Source organism: Falco punctatus (genome assembly GCF_963210335.1).
Source record: "Falco punctatus genome assembly, chromosome: 6".
Lineage (NCBI taxonomy): Eukaryota > Metazoa > Chordata > Aves > Falconiformes > Falconidae > Falco > Falco punctatus.
In genome coordinates this window covers 86,655,158-86,671,153 of record NC_137585.1, presented here as the reverse complement: position 1 = coordinate 86,671,153, position 15,996 = coordinate 86,655,158, and positions in this window count along the sequence as shown.

Here is a 15,996-nt window from a genome sequence, read left to right as displayed (position 1 = left end):
GCTAAGCATGAAAAATCATGCGTGTATCACTAGTCTGCAAACATAAAAACATCAGGCCTTTTTGTTTCAACTGCATTTGCAATTTGTTAAATCCATCTTTATGTTGTCAATCTATGGCAAATCAGTGATGTACTTGCCTTGAACCTGTTCAAGAAAATAATACAGTTTCCTCAAAATCCTGTTGAGTTTAAGCTACATCATCTTCAGCTGTGTCAGCTGTAATACTTTGAGTCAAAAGAATATAGCATACTTTTGCACATCTACATTTGAAGCAAAGTGGTAATCTAAAAAAAGACCATGATCACTGTCTAGTATTGGTATAACAACTGATCTGATTTGTATTTTCACACCAGTGTAAAAGGATATTTTATATTTAACATTAAAGAAAACAAGGTAGTTACTGTAAAAAAAGTGATAAGGGGGTGTTTGTTCTTCGTTCACTTAATTTTGGCAGACAGACATTTAATTTGTATACAGCTACAAGGACTCTTGGTTTGACAGAATTACAGATGGATCCCAGACACGGAATTTACCCTGTCTTTACACATAAGCCTTTCATGGGTTTGTGGTGCTCCTTTTGATCTGGCTTGGAACATGCAGTTCAGTGGTCCTAAACAATTATAGCTGCAGAAATATTTTATAAACTCGTTTTGGCCTCTTTAGCAGTGGCTTTGCAACTATAAATGGAGAATCATTCATGGGTACAATGCCAGTTTGTTCTTTGATGTACAAATCATTTTTCTGTGCAACTATCCCTGAGCGGGCATTGAGTTTGTCAGGCACAGAAATAGGGAACATCCATGGGAGTTTCTGCTTCCAGCAGAGAGACAGTACTACCTTCAAGATACCTTCTAACGTCTGTATGGAACCCAGTTCAGTTTGCTGTGGCACATCATCGGGTACTACACTAGTGGCAGTAATGTGCTCTAGTATATACCTCTAGTCATTGTAGGTCTCCTGGATGGGACTACCAAAATGAATCTTGTTCGCATAATGTGACCATAAGGAATGCTGTTAAGAACACTCTAGCAGTAAAAGTACATTCAAGTTCATAAGAATATTGGTATTCTCGGGTCGCTCAACCTTCTTGTATGTCAACGCTTCTAGGCATCTTAATGACCCTTCACTTGATTTTTTACAGTTTCTCTTTTATTTGGCAAGAGAACAAACTGAACACAGTGCTCCAGATGTGGCTTCATATGTGCTGAACAGAGAGTAATAATCATGTCCCTTGACCTGCTGGCTATGGTCTTGCTAATGCAGTCCAAGATGTGGTTAGTCTTCATTACCGCAAGGACACACTGCTGACCTTGTTCAGTTTGTGGTCCACTGGACCCTCTACTGTAGAACCATTAGTCTCAGCCTGCACTCCTCTGTAAGTATATCCCAGGTGCAGGCCCCTGTATTTATCTTTCTGGAACTTCAAAAAAGATGTATCTGTTATACACTCATGCAGCTTGTTGAGGTCTCCCTGAATGGCAGCTATACCCACCAGTATACCAAGAGCCCCCAGTGATTTGCTGTCACTGTGCACTTCCTGAGGGTCTCATTATGCAAGTCATGAATGAAGACACTGATCTCAGGGAATTTCACTTGGAATCACCTGCTGATTTGGCTTCAGTTATTAGCTACCCTTTGAAGTCAATGATCTGGTCAGTTTTTAAGCCACCACGTAGTCCACCTGTATCTCCCCAGTTTGGTTGCAAAGAAACTAGGAAACTGTGTCAAAGGCCTTGCTGAAGACAAGGACAATACCACCCACTACCCTAACGTCACCCAGAGAGCCTGTAATGTAGTTGTAGAAAGCAATCAGAGTGACTAATCACACTTTGTCCTTTGGAAATTCAAGATGGCTATTCTCAATTACATTCTTGTCATTGTGTGAATGGAAATGGTTTCCATTCCAATGGTACTTACTCCGTAATTTTCCCAGAGACTGAGAGAAGGTTGTTCATCCTGTCATTGCCCAGATCCTTCTGCTGGCCATTTTTTTTCCAAGACACGTAACATTTTTATAGTTGTCAGAAACCTCCTCTGATCATGGTGACCTTTCACAAGGGAGAGGGTGTGCCCTTCCAATGGCATTTGTTGGCAATCTTGGTACTCTCAGATGTATCCTGTACAACAGATACATAGATGTACATCTCAGATGTACCCTGTACAACCCCATGGACTTGTGTTACGTTTCCAGCTTGTTTAAATACACCCTAGCTTGATCTTTGCTACTTGACTTGGAGCTCTGGGAGGCCTGAGAGCAGACCTTGCCAGTAGAAACTGAGAAAGACATTGAGTACCTGTGTGCTGTATCACAAGGTCACCTGTTGTATTCAGCATCAGGCCTAGATTTTACTGTCTCCCATTTTGCTGCAAAAGTGTCAATACCTTTGACATATTTCATCAATTTTAGCTGCATGCAGGCATTGGCCCTCTAATCGCATCCTGTGTGCCTGGGCAGAGCTCCTGTATTTCTCCTGGTCATGCCCCCACTTCCACCTCCCTCCTTTTTTTGTTGAGAGCAGTCATAAATTCACTGTGTGGCTAAGGCAGGCCCCGGCTATACCTGCCTGTTTACTTGCAAATTAGGATGGATAACAGATATGTCTGACTGCCAAGTCTTGCAGACAGGTTGTTAGGGCACTTTTTCAGCAACACCACAGGATGGCTGGGGATGGAAGGGACCTCTGAAAGATCATCTAGTCCAATCAACCTGCTAAAGCAGATTCACCCAGAGCAGGTTGCACAGAGACATGTCCAGGTGGGCTTTGAATGTCCCCAGAGAAGGAGACTCCACAGCCTCTCTGGGCAGCCTGTCCCAGTGCTCTGTCACTCTCAAACTGAAGTTCTTCCTTATATTCAGATGGACCTTCCTGTGTTGCAGTTTGTGCCCATTGCCCCTTGTCCTGTTCCTGGGCACCACTGAGAAGAGCCTGGCCTCTTGCCACCTGCCCTTAAGATATTTGTAGGCATTGACAAGATCCCCCCTCAGCCGTCTCTTCCCCAGGCTACACAGGCCCAGCTCCCTCAGCCTTCCCTCACAGGGGAGATGCTCCAGTCCCCCCACCATCCCTGTAGCCCTCTGCTGGGCCCTCTCCAGTAGTTCCCTGTCTCCCTTGAACTGGGGAGCCCAGCACTGGACACAGCGCTCCAGATGTGGCCTCACCAGGGCAGGGCAGAGGGGCAGGATCACCTCCCTCGACCTGCTGGCCACGATCCTCCTAATGCCCCCGGGATCCCACTGGCCTTCCTGGCCACCAGGGCACACCGCTGGCCCATGGGCAACTGGCCGCCCACCAGCACTCCCAGTCCCTTCCCCGCAGAGCTGCCCCCCAGCAGGTCACCCCTGGCCTGTGCTGGTGCTGGGGTTACAGGTGCAGGACCCCACACGGGCCTTTGTTGAACTCCATCAGGTCCCTCTCCACCCAGCTCTCCGGCCTGTCCAGGCCTGGCTGAAGGGCAGCGCGGCCTCCTGGGGGATCAGCCGCTCCTCCTGGTTATCATCAGCAAACTTCACTGCTTTCCTTTTGACCAGTGTGCCTTATGAAGCCACAACCTCTATTCTTTGCATTAAAAGAACACATTGTTAGAATTATGAGTGATGTTGACAACCCCATCAGTAACAGGCCTTACATTTCCAGATATGGTACATTCTTTCTCTTTTATCACTCGTGCTATTAAGTGAATTCAGTCAAAGGCGGCTCCTGCCACTAAGTGATTAAACTTCTGTTTTATTTCCACAGTTATGTAGTTAATAAACAGGGGTTTTCTTGCATCCTGTCCAGGTACTATATACCTATTGTTAAACCTCCTGCTTCCCCTCCTAGACACACAGATACACAGTTTTGCTTGTACTTATATGTTATCATGGATGATGCATATGTATCAGTAGAAATTATCTATTTGCCATCTGCAATTGGGAATGTTGCTAGGTGTTTAATCTGTCTAATAGAGCTACAGTTACTGTTTTTCAGATCAGGCTATATACAGTATATATAGATAGATGTTTTCAGTAGCTCAATTAACTGTTTGGATCAAGGACTTAATGAAAATAACCATGTTTAGATTGTTAGAGAAGCAATGCTTCTTTGAGACAATCAAGACTTAGGACTTGGTAGTAAGAAGTGATGAATAAATCAGTGAATAAGATATGACCTGGCTTTAAAGGATGATGTATATTCTTGTACACTGGATCTTTGAGAAATATCTTAAACATGGTGGGATGTATTTCAGCACTTGTGGAGGATGGCAGACGGAATCACAAGCATATAGTTAATATGTCAGGATTTATCTGGCCAGCCATATACTTTGTTCATGTTGAAATGTGTTGAGCTCAAGCTGGAGGGGTGGAAGAGGAGAGGAACAATCCAAAAATACCTATGAGTTGAAGACCGTCTTTTTATTTGGTATGTAGACCAGTAGAAGTATCTCATCTGTGATAGAGGCTCTTCCATGGTAAAAGTAACATAAATAATATGAATGAGAAATAGCCTTTGCACATAAAGGATTATGGAGGAATATGGTAACAATGGACAGGGCTGTAGGACACTTGTAGAAATAACCACCTGTCTGGTGAAGAGACTTGTAAGCTAAGGGGTTAAACAGTCATCTTTTATTGGAGGAGTATTAATTTAAGGGTAGGCAAAGAATGTAATGCCTTTGATACACTGTTAGTGAGACCAATACTGGGGTACTGTTAAAAGAAGGTTGAAAGGCTTTCAAGGAGAATACAAGGTATAGGATCAGTGTCTTAAAACAGGAAGCTTTAACAGCTCAATCAATTCTGTTTATTTGAGAGAAGGTTAAGAGGTAACCTCTTACCATCACAGTCTAGAAGTATCTGCAATCTTTTTTTTTTTTTTTTTTTTTTTCCCACTTGGTATTTAATAGCTCTTTAAGTCTCATACAGGAAGAGTTTCACAGCCTGGGAACAGAAAGAAAACAAGAAACTATAGAAGTAAAGTACAGGTGGGTAACAGAGGATAACTGTGGATGTAGTCCTCTGTTACCTGAAGACCCAAAATTGAAACTGGGTTTAAAGTAAGGCAAGAAAATATGTGTATGTGTAAAAAGGACATACAGATTTGATGCAGAATTTACATTATGTACCATGATGTGTCAAGGGAAGTCAGACTGGAAAGTCTTTGCAGCATTAATATTTATGACTCAAAAGAGCATGACTCTCCACAGAACTGAGTTCTCGGGACCTCATCTTCCATTATTGTGCAGGTGGCACATTGTGTTCGGTAGAGAGATTGCACAATTTCAGCAGCTGTTTTCCCTGTTTCAAAAGATGTATTGGAGGACTGAAGTGGGATCAAGGAAGGGTAATGAGAACGATGGGGAATATGAAAAAAAACCTCTTTTGAAAGAGTAGGCCCTTTTTCACTTTAGAGAGAGATTAAGAAAGGGGACACAGTAAAATAATGGCCTAGGTACAGTAGATTTGATGACTGCGTTCTCTGTCATCTAACGTGAGCTCGGGAACATTAAAGAAAATTAGAAGGTAACATTCAAAACTGATAAAAAACCCCCACCCAACCTGTAATTACCTCTATATAAAACTTGTAATTAGACCATGGAACTCACTGCCAAGTCACAAAGGCCAAGAATGTAACAAGATTAAAAAGAGTATTGTATTTTTAGGGATAACAAGAATATTCAGAGTTATAATTGGAGGATAAAAATAATGGAAGGGCTATTAAGCCTCAAGTTTCGAGGTGAAAACCAACTTTCTGTCTTGTAGATTAAGTTGATATGGACATTGACAAAGCAATGAATAAGGTGTGGGGGTAAAGGCAGAGGTGGACCACCTCCTCTGGGGTCTTTGTACAGTGAGCCAAAGTGCTGGAATAGTTTGTGTAAGAAGGCAATTTGTTAATAAAGTCCTGTATTTGGCTGGTTTAATTCTGTTTGTTTCAGTAGTGTTATGCTTAAACCACTGCAATGATGTGAAAAATTGATCCCCGTGTTTTGTTCAATGAGATAGACTGGATGAGTATTTTTCATTCTATAAGTACTGGTGGAAACAGTAAGACATCACAAAGCGTTCTATGAATTTTATGTTTGCCCACATGTATCAAACAAAACTGGGGGGGGGGGGGAGGAAGTAATAAAACAAAAGTCAAGGTTTACTATTTTTTTTTTGTTATTTGGTAAAAAAATAGCAAGTTACAAAAGTAGATCAATACATGATCCTTCAGTTAAAATTAGAATCCCTCAGTTAAAATTAGAGAAATACTGGCACAGATAATCTCTTAAGGTTTCATGTAGAAATCATGAATTTAGAAGGACATTTATGGTATGGGATGAGGCAAAAAAGCATTGTTCTTGTGTCTGTCTGAGTTTTAAAGAAATGTTAGAATACAGATTGAACTGGATTGTGTTCTACCTTCCCTTTTCAAAATTCTTGTATAAAAATTTTTAAATGTGAAGGATAAATATGTGAAAGCCTTATCTGAGTTGTGACCATCATAGCTATAAAATTTAGATCATGCAGTTGGATCTGTGACCTGATCCAAAAGGCACATCATTGTGCTTCCAGTAAAATAGTTCAGTAATTTGTTAATCATAAGTTCATTACAAAAGTCAGTGGCACTGCTAATGTGTCTTTCTATACCTGAGAACAGATAGAAAAGTTTAATTGGTTTTTAATGATTATGATAATAATAATAGTAATAATGATAATGATAATAATAATAATAATCACAAATAGTAAAGTCACTGAAGACTTGCAAAAAGAGACAATATACAGAGCTGTCAGCTCTTCACTTGAATTTTCTTGAATCTTGACACTAAATTTAAAACGAAACTTTTAATACCAACATTGTGAAACAAAATGCTACATGTTTATGTGGTCCTATGCTACCAATTTCTACTCTGTGTTGAGATACGTTTCTCATTTTAAAATCAAGAGGAAGCATTTAGAAGAGGCTTGAACGGGTAGCTGGTGGTGGAGGAGTTAATCAAGAATTGTTACATTAATATAGTAGTTGTAATATGGACATGATGGAATATGTTCACATTTTTAAGTGCAATAGGTGGATGCACTTTGGAACCACAGTTTAAGTTTTCAACCAGTTTTATGGCTATGTAAGCTCCTAGTTAGGGCTTCATGAGCCAAAATTGAAGTAAAAGCATTCAAACATTTACGACTACCTTACTGACACTTCCTGTGTGCCTCCATCTCCGCTTTCTCCACCTCAGCATCCCAGACACTCTATAATGAGAAAACTGCTGTAAAATTACCGTAATCACAGAAACAAGATCTGCCCTTTGAACCACATACAGGAGAGAATGACCAGATTAGTTTGAATGGGTGTGCCCCAGCTTTCTGATTGACGAACTACTGGTGTTCCTGATCTTTGCTAAGATAAAAGAATGTAATTATTAACCAGCAAAAGCTCCAGTGCTGCACGTGCATCGCACGTGTAGTCTTCTGCAGAACTGTCACTAGTCACTGCTACTTTTGTTACTATCAGACACAGAGAGTGTCATTAGCAAGCTGAATTAGCGTGTGTGCCTTTGTTCAAAGGATCCTCAATACTCTGCTAATGTATGTACTTGACAACAGAAGTTCACATGGAGGAGGTTACACATTGGGTACATTTTTCTGTAAGTATAATTACTCTTGTCAGCATAGGCCGCACTTTTTATTTTTCAAAGTCAGATCGAGTCTATGAGAAGAACAATTCCATTTAGCATATGCAGAAAGTTGATACCTGGTTTCTTAATGTACTATTAAAACTAAAAAAAAAAAAAAAAATGGGAAGGAATGAGCATCATTAAACGATCTTTGATCAAGGCTCAGCTGAATGCACTCCAACATTTATACTATAATTAAAAACATAGTAACTGTCCTTGCTCAATGTTTTATTCATAGATAACTAAGGTATGTACCATAAACCACATATGATTGTGTGATCAAAGGACACTTTACTGTGTATCTTATCAGTAGTAGTACACTAACTCTATGATCATAATTTTTCCTTTTCTGTTGTGTTTCCATGGACTTCATAAAGATTATTGTAGTTTATGTTATGTTAATCAGTACCAATTTATCAAGGTTTTTTTAATTGCTTCTTAAATGTTAAAATTTAACAACAACTATGCTACAATTTAACTACTACACTTTCTGAAAGGATGATTTTACTCATATTTCAACCTTGTAAGTCTCTTATGCCTGATCTGAAAATGTGTCCACAGAAAAACAAGAAAAGATAACAATATTGGACAGCAAAAGCTGGGACATGCAAGACAATAGGTCCATTTTGAATATTTTAGCCATATGATGTTTTTTTCCTTTCCCATATACATGCTTTTGAGACCAGATATGAGACTTTCTGGCTTTGAATATATATGGAGAGCCCTCCAAAGGATCTGATTTTGAGGAGGTTGGGACTCAGTATTCTGTTAGTATTTATGCACAGTTAGGAAATAATTAAAGTATGTAAAGAGATGCCATTTTAGATGTCAGAGGTGTCCTGTTTGGCCTCCTTACTGCTACTCAAGAATGATGTGACTGTTGTGCTGGTCCTTTGTCATCTTCCTATGTGGAAGCCTCACATACACTGTTATCTGAAATTATTCAGGCTTCTAATAGTTTAGATGCCTGAATAATTCTTTATGTTACCTTTCAGTATCTGTGTGCCTGTAAGATGTTAAGTGTATTTTCAGTTTACTGTGGATTTTCAGATGCTCTGTGAATGTGCAATCAGAATCTTAACCAGATTGGTGTGGATCTAGCATGTGGGAGAGTCATGACTACCTAACTCATGCTTTGTCTACACAAAAAGTAAGGATTTATCCTGAGGTCATTCTCAAGTCTGTTTATGTCAGTGAGCTGGCAGAAGTCCTTACACTCAAGTCCTAATAATTGTTTAGCTCTGCTGGACTTTCAGGAGTGATGTTCACCTGAAAACTCTGTCTTTCAGCCCTTCTGTTTCTGCTGTGTGTTGGAAACTGCCTGTGATCAAGTCCTAAAGACTGCTGCTGTTTTCCCTGTTCCTGATTCCCTGTTCCATTTTCCCCTGTTCCTGATTACAGCTCTTCCGCTTCTCCATGTAATTTTTTGCTATCACTTAACAGCAAGGAATCTGAGACAGGAAAGAGATGGTTGTGCCACAGGCCAATGCCTCTGCTTTCCAAATGCAAAGCATGAGGTGCAGAGGTTTCATCCTGGCTGCCCACCCTGGGTTGAAGAAGAGCGTGTACTACTCAAGTTATTTTGGCAGTCGCTTTTGAGCAGCCCTCAGTACTGCTGTGAACATTCATCATGAAGAAGGCTATGTCTGCAGAGTTTGGCAAAGGACAACAACATATACTTGGGAATGAAACATGGTCCTGTGGTGAAAGTACTGTAATACTGTAGTAGTTAGGGCCTTGCAGAAGAAGGGAAGATCTGTGTTCTAAACTCTTGGCATCAAGAAGAGGCACAGCTGTAGCTTCCTAGAAAGGTCTTCTAGTTACCAGCCTAATGGTACTCTCAGTCTACCCACCCTCTGAGATGAAAAGTGTGTAGTTTTAAGCACAAGATTCCATGGACACCAAAATGGAGTCCTCTAATAACTTTTATTTATCTTAGGTATGTTCAACAGTAAAGTGATTCTTGAGGGTATGCAGTGTGAAGCGTGAATTATTCTTGAGCCTTGAGAATTTAAATTCCAAATGAAATCACAATTGAAGCATTTTTGAGCGTGTCCTTCCTGGTTAGGGTAATCTTGTGTGACAAAAAAATACTGGACTTTAAATCCTGGTCCAGAGGTCATTTCTGTATTTATTGTATAAAAGGACACTTACTCTAGGGTATAAAATATATATTTCATGTGAGGTGAAAAGGAACAAAGTTATCTGCATTTAAGACAATACAGAAAAAATGTATTGAAGGAGCTGGCAGCGGTATTGAACATGGTTCTAAAAATGTCTTTTAGCTGGTACTGAAGTAGAAGCTACAGAGGATCGCTGGGTTGATGGAGCTGGAAACTAAAAAAGGCTGAGCGGCTTGGACTGCAAGAAAGCGAGTAGAAAAACCAAAGGTGTATGCAGCACTGCCTAGGCTAGAGAATGGTGACCAGGACTTCTTTCTGGATGACATCTGAGAAGGAAACTGATGACAAGCACCACTCTGCTTCCACAAATAGCAGGGGCACCTAGCAGGATTCTGCTTTTGCTGACTTTGGTTGTGATACTGAGCCTGACAGTATTTAGGAGTTCAGAATCTATATTTGAAATACATGTGAGAAAGCCTCTGTATACAGTTCAAACAAAGGTCAGAGGCTGAGGTTGCTACACTTTCTTTAAGAACTGCAGCCTCTGTTACTGTGTAGAGTTTGGGTTATCTCCTCACATGGGGAACCTCTGTGTCTTTCACTTCTGTTATTCTTGCTTCACCCAGAAGCACCAATATGTTGGTTTAGTTAGGTGAGCTAGCAGTGAAGTGCTAATTTTGAGTAAATTGTTATAGATTAATGCAGCCGTATTGCTGTAACACTTCAATGAGATATCCGTGCTTCCAGAGTGACAACCAACAAGAATGTGCAAAATTGTATGCTGCCCTCCTATAAATTAAGGTCATATAAATACAAACTGGAACAGGCTGCCCAGGGAAGTGGTTGAGTCACCATCCCTGGAGGTATCTAAAAGACGTGTAGATGTGGTGCTTAGGGACATGGTTTAGTGGTGGACTTGGCAATCCTGGGTTAACGGTTGGAGTTGATGATCTTAAGGGCCTTCTCCAACCTAAATATTTTATGATTCTATGAATGGAATTGATATTTGATGAGATAAAGTAATACACATTGACAATCCCCCCTTCAGTTGGTGGTCCTGTTGCAGCCGTGCCATTTAGTTTGCCTTGGGTCACAACATTTCTCTCTGAAGCATTGGCAAAGAAAATTCCAAATGGCAAGATAAAAAGCCAATTCTGAGCCTTCAACATGTGTTGAAATTCTCAAGGATCCAGATGACTCCTCATTATTTTAGAAGTCTTGAGAGAAAATTACCCAGGTCTGCTTATTTTTCAGTGTTTATTTTCGATTGCTTCTCTTCAACATCATCCTTAGCTAATCTTTGGAAAGGAAATATGTCACCATTATTTTATGGTACAAAGACACACTTAGCTTTGCTTCAAATACAGAGCAGAAACGTGCTGAACACCTCTGCCTTTTCCTGCATGGGTTTTGTTTTTTGTTTTTTTTTGTCATCTGCCTTTTCTGATTAATTGTATCTTCTTTCCACCTCTGTATCAACATTCACAAGAACCAGGATTTCTTTTACTCCCAATTTTTATTAAAAAACAATTGTTGTCCTTAGTCCTATTGAACATGGAATTTTTGCACCTATAATTTTAATTTCCCCTGTTACCTGGTTTTCTTAAGTTCTTGTATACATTTTTTGATTCCACATTTATTACTGTCTGCAGGGAAATGGGGTATATCTATATTACTAATACTTAAAAAAAGACCAACGTGAGAAACAATAGTAAATTCCTACATTTGGAAAATATGTGAAACACATGGGCTGAAGGTAGTGTATAGTTAAATCTAAACTCTCACAATTTCTCATCTGTCCTGTAGTCAAAAAGACGAGAATGAGTCAATGTTGTGTTGCTTGCCATACAGGTGCTTTTCATACCGTTTCATAGAAGATGGAATTTCTGGTGAAATAGATTATTTAAATTCATTATGTGAATGTTGAAGTCCATTTTTAGGTGTGCAAAAAGTACCTGTCTGAGAACACTTACAGACTTGAGGCACCAGATTAAAATGTAATGTTTATTAATTCTGTCAGTTTTGTGTTTTGCCCCTGTGAAGGCCACTGCCACTCTTGGGATAAAAGTGGTTGATGGACTTGCTGATGCATCTGCTACAATTTTTAGGTCTGATCATTAAGATAAAGTTATCTCAAGGCTAAATCATTTTAGCTGAGATTTGCCATAGGGATAATAAGCCTTATGTTATAAAAATATAATTTAGTTATGGTTTCTTTAAGTTCTGTGCAAGTAAAAAGAGGCAAAGTATAGTGATACCAGTTCTGCCGGTCTGCCTCCAATAATTCACGAGAGAAGCTGTTACGTCTGCTGCCATTTGTCGTCATATCATTGGACACTTTTGTGTTTGTTCCCACAGTGCTTCACAAGGACTTCAGGCCCAGTTCTAATTTCTCATGTCCTGGATTTTCTCCACTGAATTCAAAAGGATATTTCCATTGCCATAAGAGGGATTTAAATAAGACCACTGCAGACACATCTATGCAGTTGTGGTCTTACTGTCCTATCACTTTTTATCGTTCCCATTGCATACTTCATTTTGCTGGAGCATATGGGCCTTTTTCTCATCCCTTTATACCCAGGACAAAGAGGTAACAGAAGAAAGACTTGCTAGTCTTGAGGGTTTGAGGGTTGTCTTTCTGAAAAATAGACTTAAATGACTACAGCCAAATAACTTGTATTTGGTTTCATTTTTAGTTTCATTTTTCAAGTTATATTGTATTGCTGGCATATCTTTTTTTTTTTTCTTCTCTTTTTTTTAGTGTGGGTCCATAGTTATCCATATTGCTGAACTTTGCACTTTGACAGGAAATAATAATCAGTGAAAGGATTATATAAAGAACAAACACAATTCATTGCCTGCTCTGATTTCCAGGATTACACATTGCAGATAAAAGAATGTCATAACACAGTGAGGTCTGCTGCATAACATCATACAAACTGGCATGATGTGCTTTGAGAGTGTGATAAAGAATCATCAAATGCATTAGAAGTGCATGGAAAAGCTTTCCTCTTAGACTAGTTGTCGCTGTAATGAGTCTGTTCTTAACTTCAAAATTCTAAATGCCATAATAGTAGTGTTAGTAACAATGAATGCCATAAGTCCAAGAACGAAACAGCTTTCATAATTCATGTAGGAGGATAGAAATTTCATCTCACAAGCAGTGTCTGGTACACTTGTGTATTTAACTGTATACATCTTGCCACTTAGTGGGCAGAAACAGCCAAAATATTGCTTGCAGCTTCCTTCATACAGAAACAAGATGGCAGAAATCCGTCTTGTGTTCAAAATCCACTATACTCTGCCTTCACTATGTCTTCATACCCTAACAGGATAAGTATTCTGATGGTACAAGGATCCACTACAGACTATACGTACTGCTTCAGGACTCTCCATTTCAAATGTAAAAAATTATTAAATTGCCTTTGATTCTGATGGTTCCTGGTGTGTCTGCTCTTATAACAGTGCTGAAGAGCTGCATGAGCAGCTGCACCAGCAAACAGGGTACTTCTCTAACCTCTCTGGAGATATCTGAGGGTGGAACAGTTGAACAGTTCCTCCTTGTTTTGGTGAAGGCGTTTCTTCTTTCCAAAGATGTAACTATGCATTGCCGAGAACAAATAAGGCTCTCCTAAAACATTTTGTACACAAGGTAGTGTTGCTTTCCACATAGGTTTTGGCCTTGTTATAAGACTCATTGCCTTTGGCAAAGTGGTAATCTTACTCATTTTTCTTTGGTATGAAATAAGGGGAAGGACAAGAGAGTAATAATATATTAAAACCTTCCCAGATAGTCCTGCTTACAGACTCCTGAAAGTAAGACTTGACCCAATGGTACTATATTATGAAAAAAAAGATTGTGTGTCTTTCAGACACTGTGAAGTTTTTGAAGAAGTAGGGAATGCATAAAGGCCAAAAAGCATGGACATGGTGTGAAGGCACAGTAGCACACAGGGTTCTGGATGTTGGTTGGCTTGAGCTCTTCAAGTGTACCCTAAGGTCTCTAGGCTCTATGTGGATTTGCTTTGAAGGTCTTGTGCTCTGGGAAGTCAAGAGAGGAGCCTCTTGGAGTTAGATGCCAAGGCAGTCAGGGAAGTTGGGAGCTGATAGCATCACTGCTACAGGACATTCAGTTAAAGTATGTGAAGTGCTAGGATGGATGAGGTTGGGGTTTTTTTCATCAATCTTTCTGTTAGTATTTATTCTGTCTTCACAACTAACACCCTTGCAGGAGCTGTAGATTTTTTTCTTGAACATGGACCATCAGTTTTCCTACAGGAATACCTATTTTCCTAATGGGTCTGTGTATGTCTCACTGGACATGTGGAAGGAGGTGCTCTTTTCCCCTTCCTGGCTACTTCTGCCCACACCATTCACTTGTATGCTCCCACTGCTTTCTTGCATTGATGTCTGTGCTCATTAGAACCATGGCTGATGTATCCCTCTGTCATTATAGAGCTGGGTTAGCAAAGACATAACCAAACTCAGTGCACTTGCACATACCTTGTCTGTCAAGCACTAAAGCTGATCAGGAACAGCCAGGTAAAAGCAACACTGCAACAGCCATCAATTAGATTTACTTAGGCTGCTGTAGAGCCCCATTTTTGAGTGTTGTTTAGTGTCAGCAGGAGATTATTTAGGTCAAAACTACTGTGGTCCAGCCCTCCGTTGTTGGCTGTGTATTTTTACTTTCACATTTGTGCTGGCACTCACGCTTGTCTAACTGGGAGATAGCTCAGAAATGCATCTTTTCACCCTTCGATGAAATCCTGTTGTGGGTTGACCCTGGCTGGATGCCAGGTGCCCACTACAGCCGCTCTGTCATTCCCTTCCTTAACTGGACAGGGGAGAGAAAATACAACGAAAGGCTCGTGGGTCGAGTTAAGGACAGGGAGATCACTCAGCAATTGCCCTCACAGGCAAAACAGACTCAGCTTGGGGAAATTAGTTTAATTTATTACCAATCAGATCAGAGTAGGATAATGACAAATCAAACCAGATCTTTAAACAGCTTCCCCCCACCCCTCCCTTCTTCCCAGACTCACCTTCACTGCTGATTTCTTTGCCTCCTCCCCTCCAGTGGCACAGAGGGATGGGGAATGGGGGTTGCTGTCATTCCATCACACGTTGTCTCTGCTGCTCCTTCCTCTGCAGAAGGAGGACCCCTAACACTCTTCCCCTGCTCCAGCATGGGGTGCTTCCCACAGGAGACAGTCCTCCATGAACTTCTCAATGTGAGTTCTTCCCATGGATTGCAGTTCTTCCTGAACTGCTCCAGTGTGGATCCCTTCCATGGCGTGCTGTCCTTCAGGAACAGGCTGCTCCAGCATGGGTCCTCCAGGGGTCCACAAGCCCTGACAGCAAACCTGCTCCAGCCTGGGCTCCTCTCTCCATGAGTCTACAGGTCCTGCCAGGAGCCTGCTCCAGTGTGGGCTTCCCGCGGGGCCACAGCCTTCTTCGGGCATCCACCTACTCTGGTTTGGAGGGCTGCAGGTGGGTATCTGCTCCACCATTAACCTACATGGCTGCAGGGGCACAGCCTGCATCACCATGGGCTGCAGGGGAATCTCAGCTCTGGTGCCTGGAGCACCTCCTGCCTCCTTCTGCACTGACCTGGGGGGTCTGCAGGGCTGTTCGTCTCACATATTCTCACTCATTCCTCCAGTGATAGTTGTGCAGCAGATTTTTTTTCCCCTTCCTTAAATACGTTATCATAGAGGTGCTACCATTGTCACTGATGGGCTCGGCACTGGCCAGCATCTGGTCTGTCTTGAAACCAGCTGGCATTGGCTCTACCAGACATAGGGGAAACTTCTCACAGAAGCCACTCCTGCAGCTCTCCACTACCAAAACCTGGCCATGCAAACCCCATACATACGCCTTGTTGAGTCATGAGAGCAGTCATTGTTCCTTTAACTCTTTCCAACCCGTTTGTCTCTCTTCTACTCCTCATCAAGCCTTTTCTTCCAGGGAAACAGATTCTTCAGTGACTTGGGCCATTGCTGATATGTGGAGTACTATGCAGTTCTGGAACTCAGAAGTATGTGCTAGACCATTGTTTAGGAGTTGTACTCCTTTATTTATTGCAACTGCTTCACAAGTGCTAGGTCAGCAGCCATACTAAAAGGTGCCCCACATGGGAAGTGTCTCAAGGCTAGAAATACTTATTGTGTCGCAAGGTATTTCTTCTGGATTATCAAACGTGGAGGATTTTTGAGGAATATAGAATCAGAAA